This window comes from Oryctolagus cuniculus, chromosome Y (genome assembly GCF_051225735.1).
Source record: "Oryctolagus cuniculus isolate XC-2025 breed Fujian yellow rabbit chromosome Y, ASM5122573v1, whole genome shotgun sequence".
NCBI classification, from domain to species: Eukaryota; Metazoa; Chordata; class Mammalia; order Lagomorpha; family Leporidae; genus Oryctolagus; species Oryctolagus cuniculus.
Genome location: NC_142889.1, coordinates 29,117,313 through 29,138,015, shown reverse-complemented (window position 1 = coordinate 29,138,015; position 20,703 = coordinate 29,117,313).

Sequence of the window (20,703 nt, the reverse complement as noted above, 5' to 3'; positions counted from 1 at the left end):
AGTTAAATTTTATGTTAATGTTCTTGTTGTATTTTAGGAAAGGATAATTTATTTTTCACTTGATATTAGCATTAAAGTAAACATGAATTTTAGCAGCTAAATTTGGATTATTTAATAAGTTTTATCTGTTCATATTTGATAATTTAAATTTATTTTTTCAAAACTTATTGATTTATTTGAAGATCAGAGTTACAGAAAGGGAAGAGAGACAGAAAGAGATCTACTATCTACTACTTCACTTTCCAAATGGCCAGAATGGCTAGAACTTGGCCAGGACAAAGCCAGGAGCCAGTATCTTCTTCCAGTTGGCAGGAGCCCAAGGACTCAGGCCATCTTTCCCTGATTTTCCAGGTTAATTAGCAGGAATCAGGATCACAATTGCAGCAGCTAAGATTCTGATTGATGCCCATATGGGATGTCAGCATTGAAGAAGGTGACTTCACTCACAGTGCCACAGTGCCAGTTCCATTTACTTGCTGTTTTTAGATCTTGTTTAGATGCCTGTGGAAATGTGGTCTTTCTAGTTTTTACTTTTTGAATACTATCATTAGTGGTACATTAAGCCTGTGATTATAGAGTGGATTGAGATTGTGTTTTACTTTTTCAAAAAATAAAATAGAAATCAAAAAGAAAGGAAGGAAGGAGTGAGATTGAGGGAAGGAGAGAGGGAGGAAGCTTATCATCTTAGAATTGTACCTAGGAAACACATGGGATCTGTTCTCTTTATATTAATAAAAATTTTAAAACAATGTTTTATCACAAGGGAAAGATACAATATTCTTTGCACATTATTGTAATGAATTAATATCTGGCTTCTCTGCTCTATGAGGTCACAGACATGTTTTCATGTTAACTACTGTAACCCCCAGTACCTTTCATGGTACCGTGCACATAGCAGGCATTCAATAAATACTTGTTGATTGAAAAAAAGTTACTTTTAAAATATGCACATGACTTCTGTCCAGAGGCAAGACAGTAGCTGCCCTATGAGAAATAATATGCTCAATGACCAAAGCAGATTCCAGAAGGAAATATTGAATCATATGATAACTATAATAACAATTTGTCAAATGAGTATTGGTAATAACTCTCTGTGTTGTGGTTGGTAGTTGTTTGAATTAGTCTTGAAAAACATTCCATCCTAGATGTTAAAACAGTTTAAACAGTAGTTTGAGCCACCATTGTGTTAGTACACATGGGATCCTGCAGCACTGCTCAACCACATGAAGCTCTCAAAGTAGATAAAAGTCAGAGTCACTGTGATAATTGCTTCTTTTCTGTAACTTGCACAGCCAGGTGTGGTCCTAGCTCCATGCCTAGAGATGACGCTGGAATGTGTTCCGATAGACAGCAAGATTCAGGGAAAGAGGTATAATATGAAGATAACCAAGTCCTTTTTGGGGAAACATAGCCCTGCTACTCAGGATGGTGTGTGAAATTTGGAGATGTGGAGGACTGACTGCCCAGCACCCTGTTCCATGGGCAGCAGGGTACAATAGTGAAAACTTAGTAAATAGCCAATGCAAAATGTTCACACAAAATTAACTGAAAGAGTGGAGTCACACTTCTGCTGTACAAATATATAGACTGCAGGGTTCCTCCAGAAAGGGCAGAGTTGAGAGCCTAGTATCAGATAGCAACTCTGGAGCAAATTTCAGGGTAACACATAGATCTGGATTAACATCTAGTCAGATGTGAGGTGCCTCAGATGTACTGTCTCAGCCTGTCAGCCATGCCATGGGGGGTGAACATAACAGGACCACCAGCTTAAAGCTTTTTCCTTCCCATGATTTCTCTCCTTAGGTACCCATTCACCTCACACACAACAGGAGAGAGTGGCACTGCCCAAGGGGGCTCCCAGTGGTGGCCTGCTCCTGAGAGGCCTGTCTTGCATCATCCTTTGATCTGGATTATTTTTAGGGATTGTGGGATGGTGGCCTAAAATGACATCTGGAGAAAGTGTTGGAAAAATCTCTAACCCCATGGCCGTCTAAGGCTATAACCTCTGGAAGTAGGGGTTCAGTATGAGAATATCTTGTCCCAATTGTCTCTGATCAAGTTAGCTAAGTGACGACTATCTCTTGAATAGGTGCTTAGTCACCAGGCTTCTAAGTTCTGTTGTGTTCTATCACTAAGGAAGTGATGTCAACCCAGACTCCCCTTACCTGACCACTATCTCTGGCAGGGTCTCGAGGGTGGAGTGGCCAGGACAAGTCTGGTTTATTGTGAGCAGTATCTCCACTGCCAGCACACCTCAGTCCTAGATATAATGAGTGACAGAATGATCGAGGCATGGAGGACTCAGTGGCAGAGTGCTGAGTGGAAGGGAGGAAAAAATTTCAAGCTGTGGTTGCAACCAGAGGACTCCTTGGTGGGCAGGAAAGGACACAAGAGGTCTCCTTAGGCAGTCTATGGATCCAGATGGTGTAAAAACCAGGCTAGTCGCTGGGAACAGATACTCAGGGAGCTTTGAGGTGGTCGGGTGGTCAGGTTCCCTGTGTGTGGCTGTGAGGACCCCTAGGAGCTGGTGCTGAGTCCCACCACCATGTCACCAGGGAAAAACTGAGTGCTCCGCTGTCACAGCTGATATTAATTTTTATGTCTTTGTGAGTGTGTATGCTGTAGGCCTAGGGTCAACCTAGCCTATGTACCTGTGGGAGGGTACAGAAGTGTGGGGAGGGAGGAGGTATGGTGTTGTAAGTCAGGGCAGGGGATGTGTAGGATGACCCTTGATCATAGGTGGGAATCCTGCCTGGAGCCGGGTCCCCTTCTGGGATGCCACATTGGGCCTTTTGTGACTCTCCACTTAGCAGAGGGAACAGACCTGTCTCCTCCAGGACTGATGGCACCCCCAACAAGAGGGGATTTGGCTTCTACCATCCACCTAGGGAGGAGCAGTGGTACGGGCATAAGAGAAACAAACACCAGAGTTTGGGAGAGGTGGGTAGCAACAAGAAGCTACTTCTGTTCCCTTTCTTTCCTGAACATGATGGGAAGGGGGTGTCTGTCCCTCAGGTGGGCCCACAGTGCCTCCTGGAAGCACTGTGCACAGGCTCCAGTTCCCCGCCATGTGTTGGGCACTTTGGGTGCCTGACATGGAAACAGTGCCTATTGCAGGAGACACAGTATGAGGCTGGGAGTTGAATGCCTGGCCAAGAGGTGGGACTGGTCTCTTCTGTTCAGATTCTGAGCTTGCCTGGTGGGAGTTTTGGCACTCTAGGGGGCAGCTGGACCAGCCCAACACCTGGCCATGAAGCTCTATGCCTTCAGCCTGATCACTGGCATGCGCCAGGCACCCAAGGCCTCCTCCCATCTTACGTGGATCCCACCAGCCTAGACTGTGATTCCAGCAGGTGATCCTGTGGTTATGAAATAATTTGTCCTACTATGATAAACTATTTTACATTTTAAAAACCTGACACATTTTCTGTTTTTTAGATGATGTTAATGAAGTATCAAGCTATATTAGCCTTTTTTTTATTTTAGAACAGTTTTATTAAATTTACAAAATTTTTATTTAATGAATATAAATTTCCAAAGTACAGCTTATGGATTACAATGGATTCCCCCCATAATGTCCCTCCCACCTGCAACCCTCCCCTCTCCTACTCCCTTTCCCCTTCCATTCACATCAAGATTCATTTTCACTTCTCTTTATATACAGAAGATCAGTTTAGCATACATTAAGTAAAGATTTCAACAGTTTTCTCCCACACAGAAACATAAAGTGAAAAATACTGATTGAGTACTAGTTATAGCATTAAATCTCAATGCACAGCACACTAAGGACAAAGATCCTACATGAGGAGTAAGTGCACAGTGACTCCTGTTGTTGACTTAACATATTGACACTCTTGTTTATGGCATCAGTAATCACCCTAGGCTCTTGTCATGAGCTGCCAAGGCTATGGAAGCCCCCTGAGTTCACTGACTCTGATCATATGTAGACAAGGCCATGGTCAAAGTGGAAGTTCTCTCCTCCCTTCAGAGAAAGGTACCTCCTTCTTTGATGACCCATTCTTTCCACTGGGATCTCACTTGCAGAGATCTTTCATTTAGGTTTTTTGTTTTCCCAGAGTGTTTTGGCTTTCCATGCCTGAAATACTCTCATGGGCTTTTCAGCCACATCCGCATGCCTTAAGGGCTGATTCTGAGGCCAGAGTGCTGTTTAGGACATCTGCCATTCTATGGATCTGCTGTGTATCTCACTTCCCATGTTGGATTGTTCTCTCCCTTTTTTATTCTATCAGCTAGTATTTGCAGACACTATTCTTGTTTATGTGATCCCTTTGGTTCTTAGTCCTATCATTATGATCAATTGTGAACAGAAATTGATCACTGGGACTAGTGAGATGGCATTGGTACATGCCACCTTAATGGGATTGAATTGGAATCCCCTGGTATGTTTCTAACTCTACCATTTGAGGTAAGTCAGCTTGAGCATGTCCCGAATTGCACATCTCTTCCCTCTCTTATTCCCACTCTTACATTTAACAGCGATCACTTTTCAGTTAAGTTTCAGCACTTCAGAAGAATTGTGTATTGATTACAGTATTCAACCAAAAGTATTAAGTAGAACAAACAAAAATACTAAGAGGGATAACATATCAAAAGCTATATTAGTCTTTAAAAAAGTACTTTTAGGGTTGGTGCTCTGGTGTATTGAGTAAAGCTGCTATCCTTGGAACAAGCATCCCGAATGGGCACCAGTTCAAGTCCCACTTCCTCTACTTCCAATATAGCTCCCTGCCAATGCACCTGGAAAATCAGTGCAATTTGTCCCAAGTGCTTAGGCTCCCATGCCCACGAAAGAGACCCATAGGAAGCTCCTGGCATTGGAATGGCCCTGCTAAACCCACTATGGCCATTTGGGGAGTAAGCCAACAAATGGAAGCCTTCTCTATCTCTCTCCCTCTCTTTCTCTCTCTCTCTCTCTCTCTCTCTCTCTCTCTCTCTCTCTCTCCTCTAGCTCTCCTCTCTCTTACTTTCAAATGTGTAAGTCTTTAAGCATACATTTTTGTGGTGCTGGGAACACTGGATTTCCATGTGCAGAAGCATGAAGCAAGACCCCTACCTTACACCTTACACAAAAATCCACTCAACATGGATTAAAGACCTAAATCTATGACCCAACACCATCAAGTTACTAGAGAACATCAGAGAAACCATACAAGATATAAGCACCAGCAAAGATTTCCTGGAAAAGACCCTGGAGGCACAGGCAGTCAAAGCCAAAATCAACTATTACATCAAATTGAAAGTTTCTGTACTGCAAAAGAAACAGTCAGGAAAGTGAAGAGGCAACTGACAGAATGGGAAAAAATATTTGCAAACTTTGCAACAGATAAAGTATTAATAACCTGAATCTACAAAGAGATCAAGAAACTCCACAATAACAAAACAAACAACCCAATTAAGAGATGGGCCAAGGACCTCAATAGACATTTTTCAAAAGAGGAAATCCAAATGGCCAACAGACACACGGAAAAATGTTCAGGATCACTAGCAATCAGGGAAATGTAAATCAAAGCCACAATGAGGTTTCACCTCACCCCAGTTAGAATGGCTCACATACAGAAATCTACCAATAACAGATACTGGCGAGGATGTGGGGAAAAAGGGACACTAACCCACTGTTGGTGGGAATGCAAACTGGTAAAGCCACTATAGAAGTCAGTTTGGAGATTCCTCAGAAGCCTGAAGATAACCCTACCATACAACCCAGCCATACCACTCCTCAAATTTACCCAAAGGAATTTAAATTGGCAAACAAAAATTTATTTAATATATGCTAAATTGATCTTCTGTATATAAAGAGAATTGAAATTGAATCTTGATGTGAATGGAATGGGAGAGGGAGCGGGAGAGGGGAGGGTTGCGGGTGGGAGGGAAGTTATGGGGGGAAAAGGCATTGTAATCCATAAGCTGTACTTTGGAAATTTATATTCATTAAATAGAAGTTAAAAAATACATTTTTGGCAGAAAACCTTGAAGTATCTTACCTAGAATGCATCTGTTCAAAGGTGTCTTGAAAACATTTTAACTCTACTTCTTCATGAACATCTATAAAGCTTAGCATTTTCATGAACTTGAAAGAATATTTTAAAGACATCTGCATATATCTGCTTCATTTCAGCTTTATTTTAATCTGTTGGCTGTTTTCTTAATGGTGACATAACAAATTATAAAATTATACTTGTCATCTTTTTAGGTCTTCAATATTAAAATTTGAAGTGTAATATTGCTTTTCTATCTGCCACCTTTCTTAACTGACACTTTCCAGAACAGTTGTCTTAATTTATTTCTTTTACCTGATGCCTCCTTCTAAAAATTATTCCTGAATTATTATTCCCAATTATTATTCCTGATTTCTGAAAGAAATGAGGGAAAGTGTTTCCTTAAATAAGCCCAGTTCCAGTGCTATAATGTATTTTAAATTTCAAAAACACTATTTTTCCAAATTGAAATTATAAAATTTGAAAAACCAAAATAGCCTCATTAAAACCCTCTGCTTCCATTCTATATTCACTTGTATATCAAAGTTTGGGAAAATTCATTTTTCTTTTCATTCTACAATTTAGTTAATAAACTTTTTTTCTAATCAGATAAGAAAAACAATGGTTTAAATTAGCATGCACTATGAAAACTGAATATAAACTCTCTTTCCATATATGAAAAACATGTATTTGCCAGCAGAATTTTCTGTTGTTTTCATTCATAATGTTTAATTACTTCTGCATTCATAATAGTGTTACAAAATTAAATGATAATTATACAAATTCTACTCTATTTATTGCATAGGATAGTACAAAACATTTACTGGGGCCGACACTGTGGCATAGTGGGTAAAGCTGCCGCCTGCAGTGCCGGCATCCCATAAGGGCGCCAGTTTGATTCTTGGCTGTTCCACTTCCTATCCAGCTCTCTGCTATGGTCTGGGAAAGCAGTGGAGGATGGCCCAAGCCCTTGGGCCCCTGCACCCACATGGGAGACCTAGAAGAAACTCCTGGCTCCTGGTTTTGAATCGGTGCAGTTCTGGCCATTGCAGCCATTATTGGGGAGTGAATTGGTGGATGGAAGATCTCTCTCTCTCTCTGCCTCTCCTTTTCTCTGTGTAACTCTTTCAAGTAAAATAAATAAATCTTTAAAAAATATTCATTTACAGATAAGATTTCTGCAGTTTCAGAAAATAAAACTGGTAAGATGATAGAACATTTCAACAGTAGAAGTGTAGCATCAAACTAGAAAAGAGATGAAAAGTTTTTGGAAAATTAGCTAAATACAAGCAAGTTATTTTTAAAGACTTATTAAAATCTTCAAACACTTTGTTTATTTTTTTATTTATTTGAAAGGCAGAGTTACAGAGGGAGCAGAGGCAGGGGATGGGGGGTGAGAAATCCTCCATCTAGGTTACTCCCTGAATGGCCATAAAAGCTGGAGCTGGGCCAATCCAAAGCCAGGATACAGGAGCTTCCTCCAGTTCTCCCACGTGGATAAAGAGGTGCAAGCATTTGGGAGACCTTCTGCTGCTTTCCCAGGCCATAGTAGGAAGCTGGATTAAAGGTAGAGTAGCCAAGTCTTTAATCAGCACCTATATGGGATGTTGGCATTCTAGGTGGCTGCTTACTCACTAAGCCACAATGCCAGAACTATCAAAGAGTTTTAAATCTCTTCTGCATTACAGAGTCTAAGCTTATTATATTTTATGTGGTGCACAACACATAAAATTATCTATACACAGGAATTTAGGTAGAGGGATTTCTTTTTTAATTATTTTTAAATGTATGTATCTCATAAATACAACATTCTTCCCACTGCACCTGCCCGCCCACCTACTCCTGCTGTCTCCTGTTTTGCCCTAGAAAGAAAAAGATTTTATTGATTAGGGTCTCTTCTCCTTTTTTTAGTTAGTTGGGCCAATGGGGTGTCAATTTTGTTTATTTTTTTCAAAAAACCAGCTCCTTCTTTGGCTGATTTTTTGTAATATTTTTGGGTTCAATCCTGTTGATTTCTTCTCTGATTTTAACAATTTCTCTTCTCCTACTAGATCTGGGTCTGGTTTGCTGAAGATTTTCTAGATCCTTGAGATGAATTGAAAGCTCATCTATTTGGTGCCTTCCCAATTTCTTGATGTAGGCACCTATTGATATAAACTTTCCTCTTAACACTGCTTTTGCTGTATCCCATAAGTTTTGGTATGTTGTTCTGTTATCCTCATTTACTTCCAGAAAATTTTTGATTTCTCTTTTGATTTCTTCTATGACCCAATGTTCATTCAGGAGCATGCTGTTCAATCTCCATGTGTTTGCATATGCTCTAGAGATTCCTGAGTTACTAATTTCCAACTTCATTACTCTATGGTTTGAGAAGCTGCATTGTATGATTCTAATTCTTTTGAATTTGCTGAGACTGCTTTATGGCCTAATATGTGGTCAATCCTAGAGAAGGTTCCATGTACTGCTGAGAAGAATGTAAATGCTTTCTGTGTAGGATGAAAAGCTCTGTAGATATCTGTTATATCCATTTGGGATATAGTGTCATTTAAATCTACTGTCTCCTTGTTGATCTTCTGTCCTGTTGATCTATTTCTGAGAGTGGAGCATTGAAGCCCACCAGTACTATTGTATTGGAGTCTAAGTCTCCCTTTAAGTTCTTTAACAAATCTTTTAAATAAACCGGTGCCCTGTAATTAGGTGCATATACATTGATAATTGTTATATCTTCCTGTTGAATTGATCCCTTAATCATTATACAGTGCCCCGCTTTGTCTCTCTTAACAGTTTTTATGTTAAAGTTTATGTTGTCCAATATTAAGATGGCTATACCCACTCTTTTTTTCATTTCTGTTGCCATGGAATATCTTTTTCCAACCTTTCACTTTCAGTCTGTATGCATCTTTGTTGAAAAGATGTGTTTCTTGTAAGCAGGAAACAGATGGGTTTTGTTCCTTAACCCAAAAAGCCAATCTGTGTCTTTTAACTGGACAGTTCAGGCCATTAATGTTCAATGTGACTATTGATAAGTAGTAACTTTGTCCTGCCATTTTATCAAAGATATTTTATAATATATGCTCTGAACTTCCTGTGATCTTTTGCTGTGAGGCTTCCCTCCTTTACCTTCTTTCATATTGATGATCGTGTTTCTGTGTTTCTGTGTGTAACACATCTTTAAGCATCTTTCACAGGGCTGGATGAGTGGTGACAAATTCTTTCAATTTCTGTTTGCTATAAAAGGTCTTTATTTCACCTTTATTCACAAATGGGAGCTTTGCAGGATATAATATTCTGGGCTGGCAGTTTTTCTCTTTTAATACCTGTGCTATGTCTCAGCATTCCCTTCTAGCCTGTAGGGTTTCTGATGACAAGTCTGCTGTGAGTCTAATTGGAGAATCTCTGAGAGTAATCTGATGTTTCTCTCTTTCACATTTCAGAATCTTTTTTTATGTTTCACTGTGGTGAGTTTGATTACAACGTGCCGTGGTGAGGATCTCTCTTGGTCATGTTTACTAGGGGTTCTATGAGCTTCCTGTACTAAGATGTCTCTTTCCTCTCCAAACCTGGGAAGTTCTCTGCAAGTATCTCACTAAAATGGCCTCTAATCCTTTCTCTCTCTCCATGCCTTCAGGAACTCCTACAACCCGAATGTTGTTTTTTTTAATAGTATCCCGTAGATTCCCAACAATATTTTTTAAATTTCTAATTTCCTCTTCTTTTCTTTGGTTTGACTGTATCCTTTCCTGTTCTCTGTCTTCTAAGTCCGATATTCTCTCTTCTGTTACACTGACTCTGTTTTTAAGGCTCTCTAATGCGTTTGTCATTTGATCTATTGAGTTCTTCATTTCATTTTGATTTCTCTTCACTATCACACTTTCCTGTTCTACTAGTTTTTGCATTTCATTTTTGATTCCTCCTTAAGATTTCATTTTCATGACAGTGATTTTCTATCCTGTCCAGTAAGATTTCCGTAGCTCAAGCATTTGTTTTTGAAAACTTCTAATTGTTCTTATAAATTTTTTGAAATCTATATCTTTCATTTCTTCCATCTCATCATCTTTTTAATCTTGGCTTAGGGTGTCTAGTTCATTTGGGGGTGTCATAATGTCTTCCTTGTTCTTGTTTCCTTGGTTTCTGCATTTGTTTCTTGGCATTGTGGAGATATTCTTTAGATTCTTCTTCCCTCACTGTGGTGTTTTTTCTTGTTTTGCTATGACTGTATTAAGTGGACTGTCTGCTTCTGATGGAGCCTTGGAGGCTTGATATGGGTGTGGCATGAGAGCTCTAGTTCCTCAGGGTTAAAGGTGTGCCAAAGGTGACACTCCCAGGTTAGGCATTGTAAATCTCTCTCTCTCTTTCTTTTTTTGATTCAAAAGGGAAGTAATTCTACACAGCTGAGCAGAATTGGAGGTAGTTGGCAGGCAAATGATATACCCACAGGAGCCAGAGATCGGAAGCTCTTTCCCAAGGACCACACAGGGAATCTGTTCTGCCCTCAGTGTGGGCTCAAATTCTCCTGCAGTCTCCCACTGGGTTGCCAAGGTTACCAAATTGTAGCATCTCTAGAGAATACTCACATGAACTCCCTGAGTTCTCTCACCCACCGTCTCTTTTTCAACAGTCTCAGTTCATTAGCAGCACACATTCACTAGGTCCTAATCTCCTGTTATTTCACCCCCCTCCAGAGTCAGGTTTTTCTGCTTGGCTGTGGGTGGGTGCAGCCCTGAGGTCACGCTGCTTATGATGTATGTCCAAAATGGTGCCTGCTCTATGTCTTAAGCCACTATGGAAGTCAGTCTGGAGATTCCTCAGAAACCTGAATAAACCCTACCATTCAACCCAGCCATACCTCTCCTTGGAATTTACCCAAAGGAAATAAAATTGGCAAACAAACAAGCTGTCTGCACATTAATGTTTATTGCAGCTCAATTCACAATAGCTAAGACCTGGAACCAACCCAAATGCCCATCAACAGTAGACTGGATAAAGAAATTATGGGACATGTACTCTACAGAATACTATACAGCAGTCAAAAACAATGAAATCCGGTCATTTGCAACAAGATGGAGGAATCTGGAAAACATTATGCTGAGTGAATTAAGCCAGTCCCAAAGGGACAAATATCATATGTTCTCCCTGATTGGCAACAACTAAATGAGCACCAAAGGGGAAACCTGTTGAAGTGAAATGGACAGTATGAGAAACAATGACTTGATCAGCTCTTGTCCTGACTGTTGATGTACAATGTAACACTTTATCCATTTTAGTATTTTTTTTTGTTCTAGTACTATTGCTAGAATTCTGTAATTAACACACAATTATTCTTAGGTGTTTAAATTTTAACTGAAAAGTGATCCCTGTAAAATATAAGAGTGGGAATAAGAGAGGGAAGAGATGTACAATTTGGGACATGCTAGTCGGACTTGCCCCAAATGGTGGAGTTAGAAACGTGCCAGGGGATTCCAATTCAATCCCATCAAGGTGGCATGTACCAATGCCATCTCACTAGTCCAAGTGATCAATTTCAGTTTACAACTGATCACACTGATAGGTTTAAGAGTCAAAGGGTTCACACAAACAACACTAGTGTCTGCTAATACTAACTGACAGAATCAAAAAGGGAGAGAAGGATTCATCATGGGAAGCGGGATACACAGCAGACCCATAGAATGGCAGATGTCCTAAACAGCACTCTGGCCTCAGAATCAGCCCTTAAGGCATTCAGATCTGGCTGAAGAGCCCATAAGAGTATTTTAGGCATGGAAAGCCAAGACAATGTGGGGAAAAAAAAGAAGACCTAAATGAAAGATCTCTGAGAGTGAGATCCCAGTGGGAAGAATGGGACCATCAAAGAAGGAGGTACCTTTCTCTGAAGGGAGGAGAGAACTTCCACTTTGACTATGACCCTGTCAGAAAAAGATCGAAGTCGGTGACCTCAAAAGGCTTCCATAGCCTTGGCAACTCATGACTAGAGCCTGGAGAGATTACTGACACCATAAACAAGAGTGTCAAATTGTTACGTCAACAACAGGAGTCACTGTGCACTTACTTCTCATGTGGGATATTCCCTTAAAGTGTTGTCCAATGTGAAGTAATGTTATAACTAGTACTGAAACAGCATTTTACACTTTATGTTCTGTGTGGGTGCAAACTGATGAAATCTTTACTTTATATTAAATTGATCTCCTTCTGTGTATAAAGATAATTGAAAATGAATCTTGATGTGAACGGAATGGGAGAGGGAGCAGGAGATGGGAGTGGTGTGAGTGGGAGGGTAATTATGGGGAGGAGAAAGTCATTGTAATCCATAAACTGTACCGGTGCCACAGCCAGAGGATTAGCCTGGTGATCCATGGTGCCGGCCCATAAATTTTAATTTGAGGGTGTACATTATATCACTAGAAAATCTTTTAAGTGGTTTTAGATATGAAATTTCATCATAACCATTGCCAATCTCATTCCCCCTCTGTTTAAACATGTCACTTATTGAGTATCTAAGTCACTCTTTGAAATACCAGATATGTGTATGTTTAGGAAACTTAGAGTTCTTATAAAAATTTCACAGATGATATATGTAGCCAACATAAAAGTACAATGGAAATCATATATTCTCTGAAGACATGGGATATTTTTATCCTGTTAGTAGTTCTACAACTTCTACAAGTGCAACTTTGAATAGATTATCAGCTTCTATACAACTTTATTTGTATATCTGCTAAAGGAAATAAAGTAAAATTCATGTTTTTTAAAGGAAAGTGAGATAAAATATCTTTTTTGTGACAGGCAGAGTGGACAGTGAGAGAGACAGAGAGAAAGGTCTTCCTTTGCCATTGGTTCACCCTCCAATGGCCACCGTGGCCAGCGCATCGCGCTGATCCAGAGCCAGGAGCCAGGTGCTTTTCCTGGTCTCCCATGCAGGTGCAGGGCCCAAGGACTTGGGCCATCCTCCACTGCACTCCCGGGCCATAGCAGAGAGCTGGCCTGGAAGAGGGGCAACCGGGACAGAATCTGGTGCCCCGACCAGGACTAGAACTCAGTGTGCTGGTGCTGCAAGGCGGAGGATTAGCCTATTGAGCCACAGCACCGGCCAAGATAATATGTCTTAAAAATGTGTGTAAACTTGCTTTTGATCCTATATCCAAATGAGTACCTTACATGAACTCAAGTAGAGAAATTATATGTGGTTCCTGTTGTCTTTTCTATTTTCCAATTCTCCACTAATATGTTTATGTTACTTTTATGTTAAAATGAAATATTAAAATACCATTCTAACAGTAGCTGCTTTATAGATAGGCATATAACAATAATTCCTTTTTAAATTGCTTATAAGAGCTAGGATTGTGGCACAATGGGTTAAGCCACCATCTGCAGTGCTGACAATGCACATGGGCACAGATTTGAATCCCTGCTGCTCCACTGCTATTGCACACATTTGGGGAATGAACCAGCAGGTGGAAGATGTGTGTGTGTGTGTGTGTGTGTGTGTGTGTTTGCTTTTGTGTGTGTGTATGTGTATCTTCCTCACTGGCTGTAACTCTGCCTTTTAAATAAAATAGAATAAATATTTTAAAATTGTATATAAAATGCAAAACCTAAACATCATCCCCATGGATCTTTCATCAATTAATTCACTTTAAATATTTATGTTATTTTCTGAATATCTATGTTCTTTATCATGTGAATACTTCACTTTAAACAAATAATTGACTCATATAGATTTATCCTGTTCACTCAACAATTGGACTTTACTTCAGTGTTTAGAGGATTCAGTGAGATAATATATAGGTAGTGGGTAGACAATCGCTTTGGAATTATTCAAAGTGCACCAGAATAAAAGTAAAAGACCATTAAACACATGAACTACATATTATTGGTAAGAATCTAGACTTCAACATCAGGTATACCTGTATTCAAATTTCAGTTCTGTCACTGACATCCTGGGTGCTTCTATAATATCTCTTTCCAATATCTACCTTCTGCATCAGTGATCATAGGACAATGACAACCTGTCTCAGAGTGTTAGTGAAAATTCAGTGAGGTAAGTAATACTTAGCAATAAGAGTGCCTGACGAAAATTCAGGACTCATTCATAGAATATTTTCTTGTGTAATCCATTTGAGATCATTTCTGAGGTTAATATAGCAGAATGGAGTTCCAAGATAGGTGAATAAGGAAAAGATGTGTTTAGTTTGACCACAGGATAACAGAAGTGAAGCAAAATAATTATATTCCAGGGCTGTGATGGAGAGTTTTCAGTGGAAATTCTACAGAAAGAAGGGAGTCTCTATGAAGTAGTGTGGGCACTACAAACATGGAGCAGTGAGCAGTGACACCACCGCCAACTTCCACAAGTGAGAGGCTGGAGGAGAAGCCATCTTCTTGGGACAAGGTGAGAAAAGTCTGTGCCAACCCATGTCACTGGTGATATTGCCTGATTGAGAACTTTGTGGACACACTGACTTGGGTTTGAGTTTGTAATTCTTGTGGAGAGTATATAAGTTCCCACCTTATCCCATTAAAGGAGAGCATACTGCCCTCTTCTCATTTCAGAACAAGGGTGCCTTGCAACTAGTTGGGGGGAGGGTGTGTGCTACCTTAATAAGGTGAGTAGAGGCTGCAGCAGCTCAGATGCATGTGACCAAATAATTTTATCACAGAGATAAATCCAAGGTTCCCATTGACTTTGAGTCTGGCCTGGTGGATTGGCAGAGGGCAGGCAACCTAGGAGGTATTCCCCTTGCTTCACTCTATCATGGGCATCCAGATATAAACTTCCAAGATGCAGCAGAGGTTATGGAAATGCCTTTGCTCTCTATGTGAATGGGGCAGGATCATAAGGCTCAGTGAAGCCACTGTTCCCCATAACCATAGGAGCCCTGTGCTCTATGAGTGGGGGAACTCTGTGACTGTATGGTAAGGTATGAGGTTAGCTGAGTCTCTGGGCAATCAGTGTGTCTGGATTCAGAGGCTCATAGTTGCCTGAATGTTTGGGGTGGGTCACTGCACAGGGCCGCAGGCTTATACTGAGGACATCACAGATACTTGGTGTGGTCCATGCACCTATGGGGTGGGGTTGTGCATCTAGTATTGGCTCATCTTGGGCATTGATCATCTTGGTAAAGATGAGTTGAAGCTATGATCATGTCAGGTGATATGATCATACTCTACTCCCTTCAAAAAATAGAGGAGATCTACCATACCCAGCTTGGCTATCATCCTGGATTCCTGCCCTACAATTGAGCACTGACTGGAACTCTAAGGTGCCACCCAGCACATGCCTCTGGATACCCACTCAAGGAAAAGACACCACACTAAACCACAGAGCATATTTCAAAGATAAAAGCCAGCAGAGTAGAAAACCAATAAGTGTTTCCACAAATGCCTACAGATAAATGTAGAAATACAAGAAACATGAACAAGGAAGACAATCTGACTCCTCATAAGGAATACCACAATGCATCAGTCATAAAATCTGAAGACAAAGGATTGATAAATTGCCTGAAAAAGAATTCAAAAATTGGCCATAAGATTACTCAAAAACACAGAGAAGGAAATGCATGAGTTAAAGGCATTCATACATGACATAGCTGAAAAACTTTGTCAGAAGATAGAGAGGTTGACAGGAAATCAAACTGAATTATTAGAAATGAGAATTCAATATGTCAAATAAAAATACAGTAGAAAGCCTTAACAACATACTTTATAGGGCAGAAGAAAGAAATAGAAGACAAATTTTTTTGAAATATCTAAGACAAAATAGAAACATTGAAAATAGTATATGAGAATTATGGGACACTATCAAATGACCTAACATAGATTCTGAGGGCTTCGTGAAGATATGGGAATAGAGAATGGACTATAAAAACTATTCAGTGAAATAATAGCAGAAAATGTCCCTAATTTGGAAAAAAAATATTGACAGCAATTACACGAAGCACATAAAACTCCTGACAGGATCATAAAAGGTGTTACTAAGACACATTATAGTCAAACCTTCAAAAGTAAAACATTAAGATCCTAAAGTGTGTACAAAACATGCCAGATTACCTTCAAAAGATGTACAATTAGACTGGCAGATGATTTCTCATGAAACCCTACAGGGTAGGAGAGAATGGAGAGACGTAGTCCAAGTCTTCTTTTTTTTTCTCTTAAAGATTTATTTATTTATTTGCAAGTCAGAGTTACTCAGAGAGAGAATGAGAGGCAGAGAGAGGGAGGTCTTCCATGCAGTGGTTCAATCCCAGGTTGGCTTCAATGGCCAGAGATGTGCTGATCTGAAGCCAGGAGCCAGGAGCTTCTTCCAGGTCTCCTACATGGGTGCAGGGGCCCAAGGACTTGGGCCATCTTCCACTGATTTCCCAGGACATAACAGAGAGCTGGATCAGAAATGGAGCATCTGAGACTCGACCTGCACCCATATGGGATGCCAACACTGCAGGCGGAGACTTGGAATTCCAAAGCAAATAATAGAAATATTTATGGAAAAATGGTAAGACCTGGTCATTACTTATAAATTATAACTTTGAATGTAAGTAGCCTAAATTATCCAATTAAAAGATACAGGTCAGTGGAAATTCAGATACATATCAAAGAAAACTCAGCTATTTGTTATGTACAAGAAACACACATCACCACAAAGATTCTCAGATTGAAAGTGAAAGATTAAAGGTCTTCATGATATCAGAAAGTAAAACAAGCAGGAACAGCAATTGTAATATCACACAAAATAAACAGAAAAATTGTTAAAAGAAACAAGGAAGGGCTTTGTGCAATTATTAACGGACCAATTGAAAAGGAAGATGTGCCTGCAGTAAATATATATCACCAATACCATGGTGCCCGGCAATTTAAAACAAATATTAAGGGTCTAAAAAGAGACATAGACATCAGTACAATAATATTAGGTGATTTTAACATTGAACTTTCATCAATGAACAGATCAACTGAAAAAAAATCAACAAAGAAACAACAGCACTAATCTAATTTGTGGATCAAATAGTCCTAATTGATATCTACAGGACATTTCATAAAATAGCTGCAGAATACATATTCTTTTCATCAGTGAATGGAACTTTCTCAAAAGTAGACCATATGCTAGCCCATAAAACAAGTCTCAACAAATTAAAAAAAACTGAGATCATACCATGTATCTTTTCTGAACCCAATGGGATGAAGCTGGAATTAACAATATAAAAAAACTATAGAAAATATGCAAACAAGTAAAGTCTAAAAAAACATGCTCCTGAATGAAGAGTGGGTCATAAAAGAAATAAAAAATGAAAAAAATTCATTGAAATGGGTGAAGATGACAACACTTCAAAATTTAGTACACAAAAGTGGAAGTATGAGAGAAGTTTGTAGAAATTAGTGCTACCCTGAAAAATCAGACAAGCATCAAATAAGTGATTGAAAAATACATCTCAATGACCTGAAAAAAAAAACAAGAATAAAACAAACCTGAAATTAGTAGTATGAAAAAAATAATGAAAATTAGGGAAAAAATAAACAAATTTGAAACCCCCAAACCAAAAATAGATACAAATGATCTCTGAAATGAAAAGTTGAATTTTTGAAAAAATAAAATTGATGCACCAATGGCCCAACTAGCCATAAAGAGATAAAATCCAAAATAATAAAATCAGAGATGAAGCCAGTGACGTGGCTTACTAGGTTAATCCTCTGCCTGCGGCACTGGCACCCCAGGTTCTAGTCCCAATTGGGGTGGCAGATTCTGTCCCGGTTGCTCCTCTTCCAGTCCAGCTCTCTGCTGTGGCCTGGGAAGGCAGTGGAGGATGGCCCAAGTGCTTGGGCCCTGCACCTGCATGGGAGACCAGGAGGAAGCACCTGGTTCCTGGTTTCGGATTGGTGCAGCATGCTGGCCGTAGTGGTCATTTGGGGAATGAACCAACGGAGGGAAGACCTTTCTCTCTGTCTCTCTCTCTCACTGTCTAACTCTGCCTGTCAAAAAAAATCAGAGATGAAAAAGTATATGCTGGGGCCGATGCTGTATCACAGCAAGTTAATACCCTGGTTTGAAGCACCAGCATCCCATATGGAAGCTGGTTTGATCCCGGCTACTTCACTTCCAATCCAGCTCTGTGCTGTGGCCTGGGAAAGTAGTGGAAAATGGCCCATGTGATTGGGCCCCTGCAACTGCATGGGAGACCCAAAGGAAGCTCCTGGCTCCTGGCTTTGGATCAGCACAGCTCTGGCTGTTGCAGACAATTGGGGAGTGAACGATCTGATGGAGGACCTCTCTCTATCTCTGTGCCTCTCCTCTCTCTGTGTAACTGTTGCAAATAAATAAAAAAATCTTTAAAAAAGTGATATGCTGCAAGAGATACTGCAGAAATAAAAAGAATCCCAGAAATTACTACAAACAGCCTTACAAATAGGAAAATCTAGAAGAAATGGAAACATTAATGGACACAGTCAACCAAAATTGATGCAGAAAGATGTAAAAAACCTAAATAGACAATAACCAAGTCAGAGATTGAATCAGTAATAAAGACTCTCCCAGAAAAGAAAAGCCCAGGACCTGATAGCTTCATCGCTGATTTCCATCAAACTTTTAAAGAATAACTAAGACATGTTACTTTCAAACTATTCAAAACAATTGAAAGGCAGGCTATCCTCCAAATTGAGCCTCTTCTATGAAACCAGACTCACCTTAATTTCAAAACCAGGAAAGTGTACTCAAAGAAAAAGTACAATAAACCAATATCTCTGATGATATCAGAGGCAAAAATTCATAAAAAGATGCTAGCTAATCAAATTAAACAATGTATCAGAAATATTATTCACCTAGATCTTTTGGGATTTATTGGTGGTATGCAAGGATAGTTCAACATAACAAATAAATAAATGTGATACATCACATTAACAAATTGAAGATTAAAAACTATATGACTATCTCAATTGATTCAGAGAAGGTACTTGATAAAACTACAACATACTTTCATGATAATAATCTTAAGCAAACTGGGTATAGAAAAAACATTCCAGGGGCCAGTGCCATGGGTCACTTGGTTAATTCTCTGCCTGTGGACCAGGCATCCCATATGGGTGCTAGGTTCTGGTCCCGGTTGCTTCTCTTCTAGTCCAGCTCTCTGCTGTGGCCCAGGAGGGCAGTGGAGGATGGTCCAATTCTTGGGCCCCTGCACCTGCATGGGAGACCATGAAGAAGCACCTGGCTCCTGGCTTTGGATCAGTGCAGTGTGCTGGCTGTAGCGGCCAGTTTGGGGGTGAACCAATGGAAAAGGAAGACCTTTCTCTCTGACTCTCTCTATCACTCTCTATAACTTTACCTGTCAAATAAATTTTTAAAAAAAGAAAAAGAAAAAACATTCCTCAACACAAGCAAAGAAATATGTGACTAACACAAAGCAAGTATTATATTGAATGGAGAAAAGCTGGGGGCATTCCCACTAAGATCTGGAACAAGACAAGGATGCCCACTTTTATGAATGCTATGCCATGTATTTTCTGGAAGATTTAACCAGAGCCACCTGGAAAGAATCATAGTATATATGTTTGTGCACATAATATCTGCATACTAAATTAATATAAAAAATTAAAATTTTAATTTTTAAAACAAAAAAAATTAAAAAGAAAATAACACACTATATTCCATTCTCTACAGTTATCCCTTAAAAGAAAAATGCTTAGTAGTTAAGGTAAAACTGGAATAGATTATGAAAAAATAAACTTTAGAATTAAATTATCAGTGAAAGGACCTACTGGGAGAGCAGGGTCGCCCACCACGCAGAAGCCGAACCACGGGAGCCACAGAGTCTGAGCGCCAGTGTGGGAAGGGGAGTCTATGTGACAAAGAAACCAGCCGGGAGAGGAGAGACACCCAGGGCTCCGAGTCCACACATCGGTGCTGGAAGTGGAGGTGAGCTTAGTAACCGGAGACATTGGCGGGGAAACGGCAGACAGAATTTTAGAGGGATGCAGGTTTTGAAGCGGGAAAGCCCAACAGACTACAGGAGAGAAGGAAAAATAAATTAATAAATAAATAAAAAGGTGGGGGCATACTGGTACAGACAAGTTCCACTCTCTGCCAACCTTGCAAAGGCCAGCAAGAGACAAAGAGCTGGGATATTCATAATAAAAGGGGAGAGTTAAGACTACAATTCAGTACCCTAGGCAATCCAGTGGGAGTCCACAGGATTCTTTGGGTAGAAGCCAGCAAAGCTAAATACCATCCATTCTGCTCAGCTTGCAGTATTACTTACCTCCTGAACAAAAAATAAAATAAAATAAAATAAATGAATAAATAAATAAATAAATAGAGATTTACCATGCATAACCTGAGGGTGTCACCTTTGCACACCAGTAACCCAGAAGAACCAAGCAGAGCTCTCAGGCCACACCCATCTCAAGCCTCCAAGGCTCCTCCATCAGCAGGCAGTACACTTAACACGGACATAGTATAAAAAAAAAAAAAACTCACAGTGAGGGAAACAGAATTAACCATGCCAAGCAATAAACACAGAAATCGAGGGAACAAGATCAACGATGACATTATGATGCCTCCAAATAAACCAAACACCCCAAGCCAAGATTAAAAAGATGATGAGATGGAAGAAATGCAAGATACGGGTTTCAAAAAAGTTATGATAAGAACATTTAGAAGTTTTCAAAAGAAAATCCTTGAACTACAGAAATCCTTATTGGGCAGGATTGAGAATCTCTCTCATGAAAA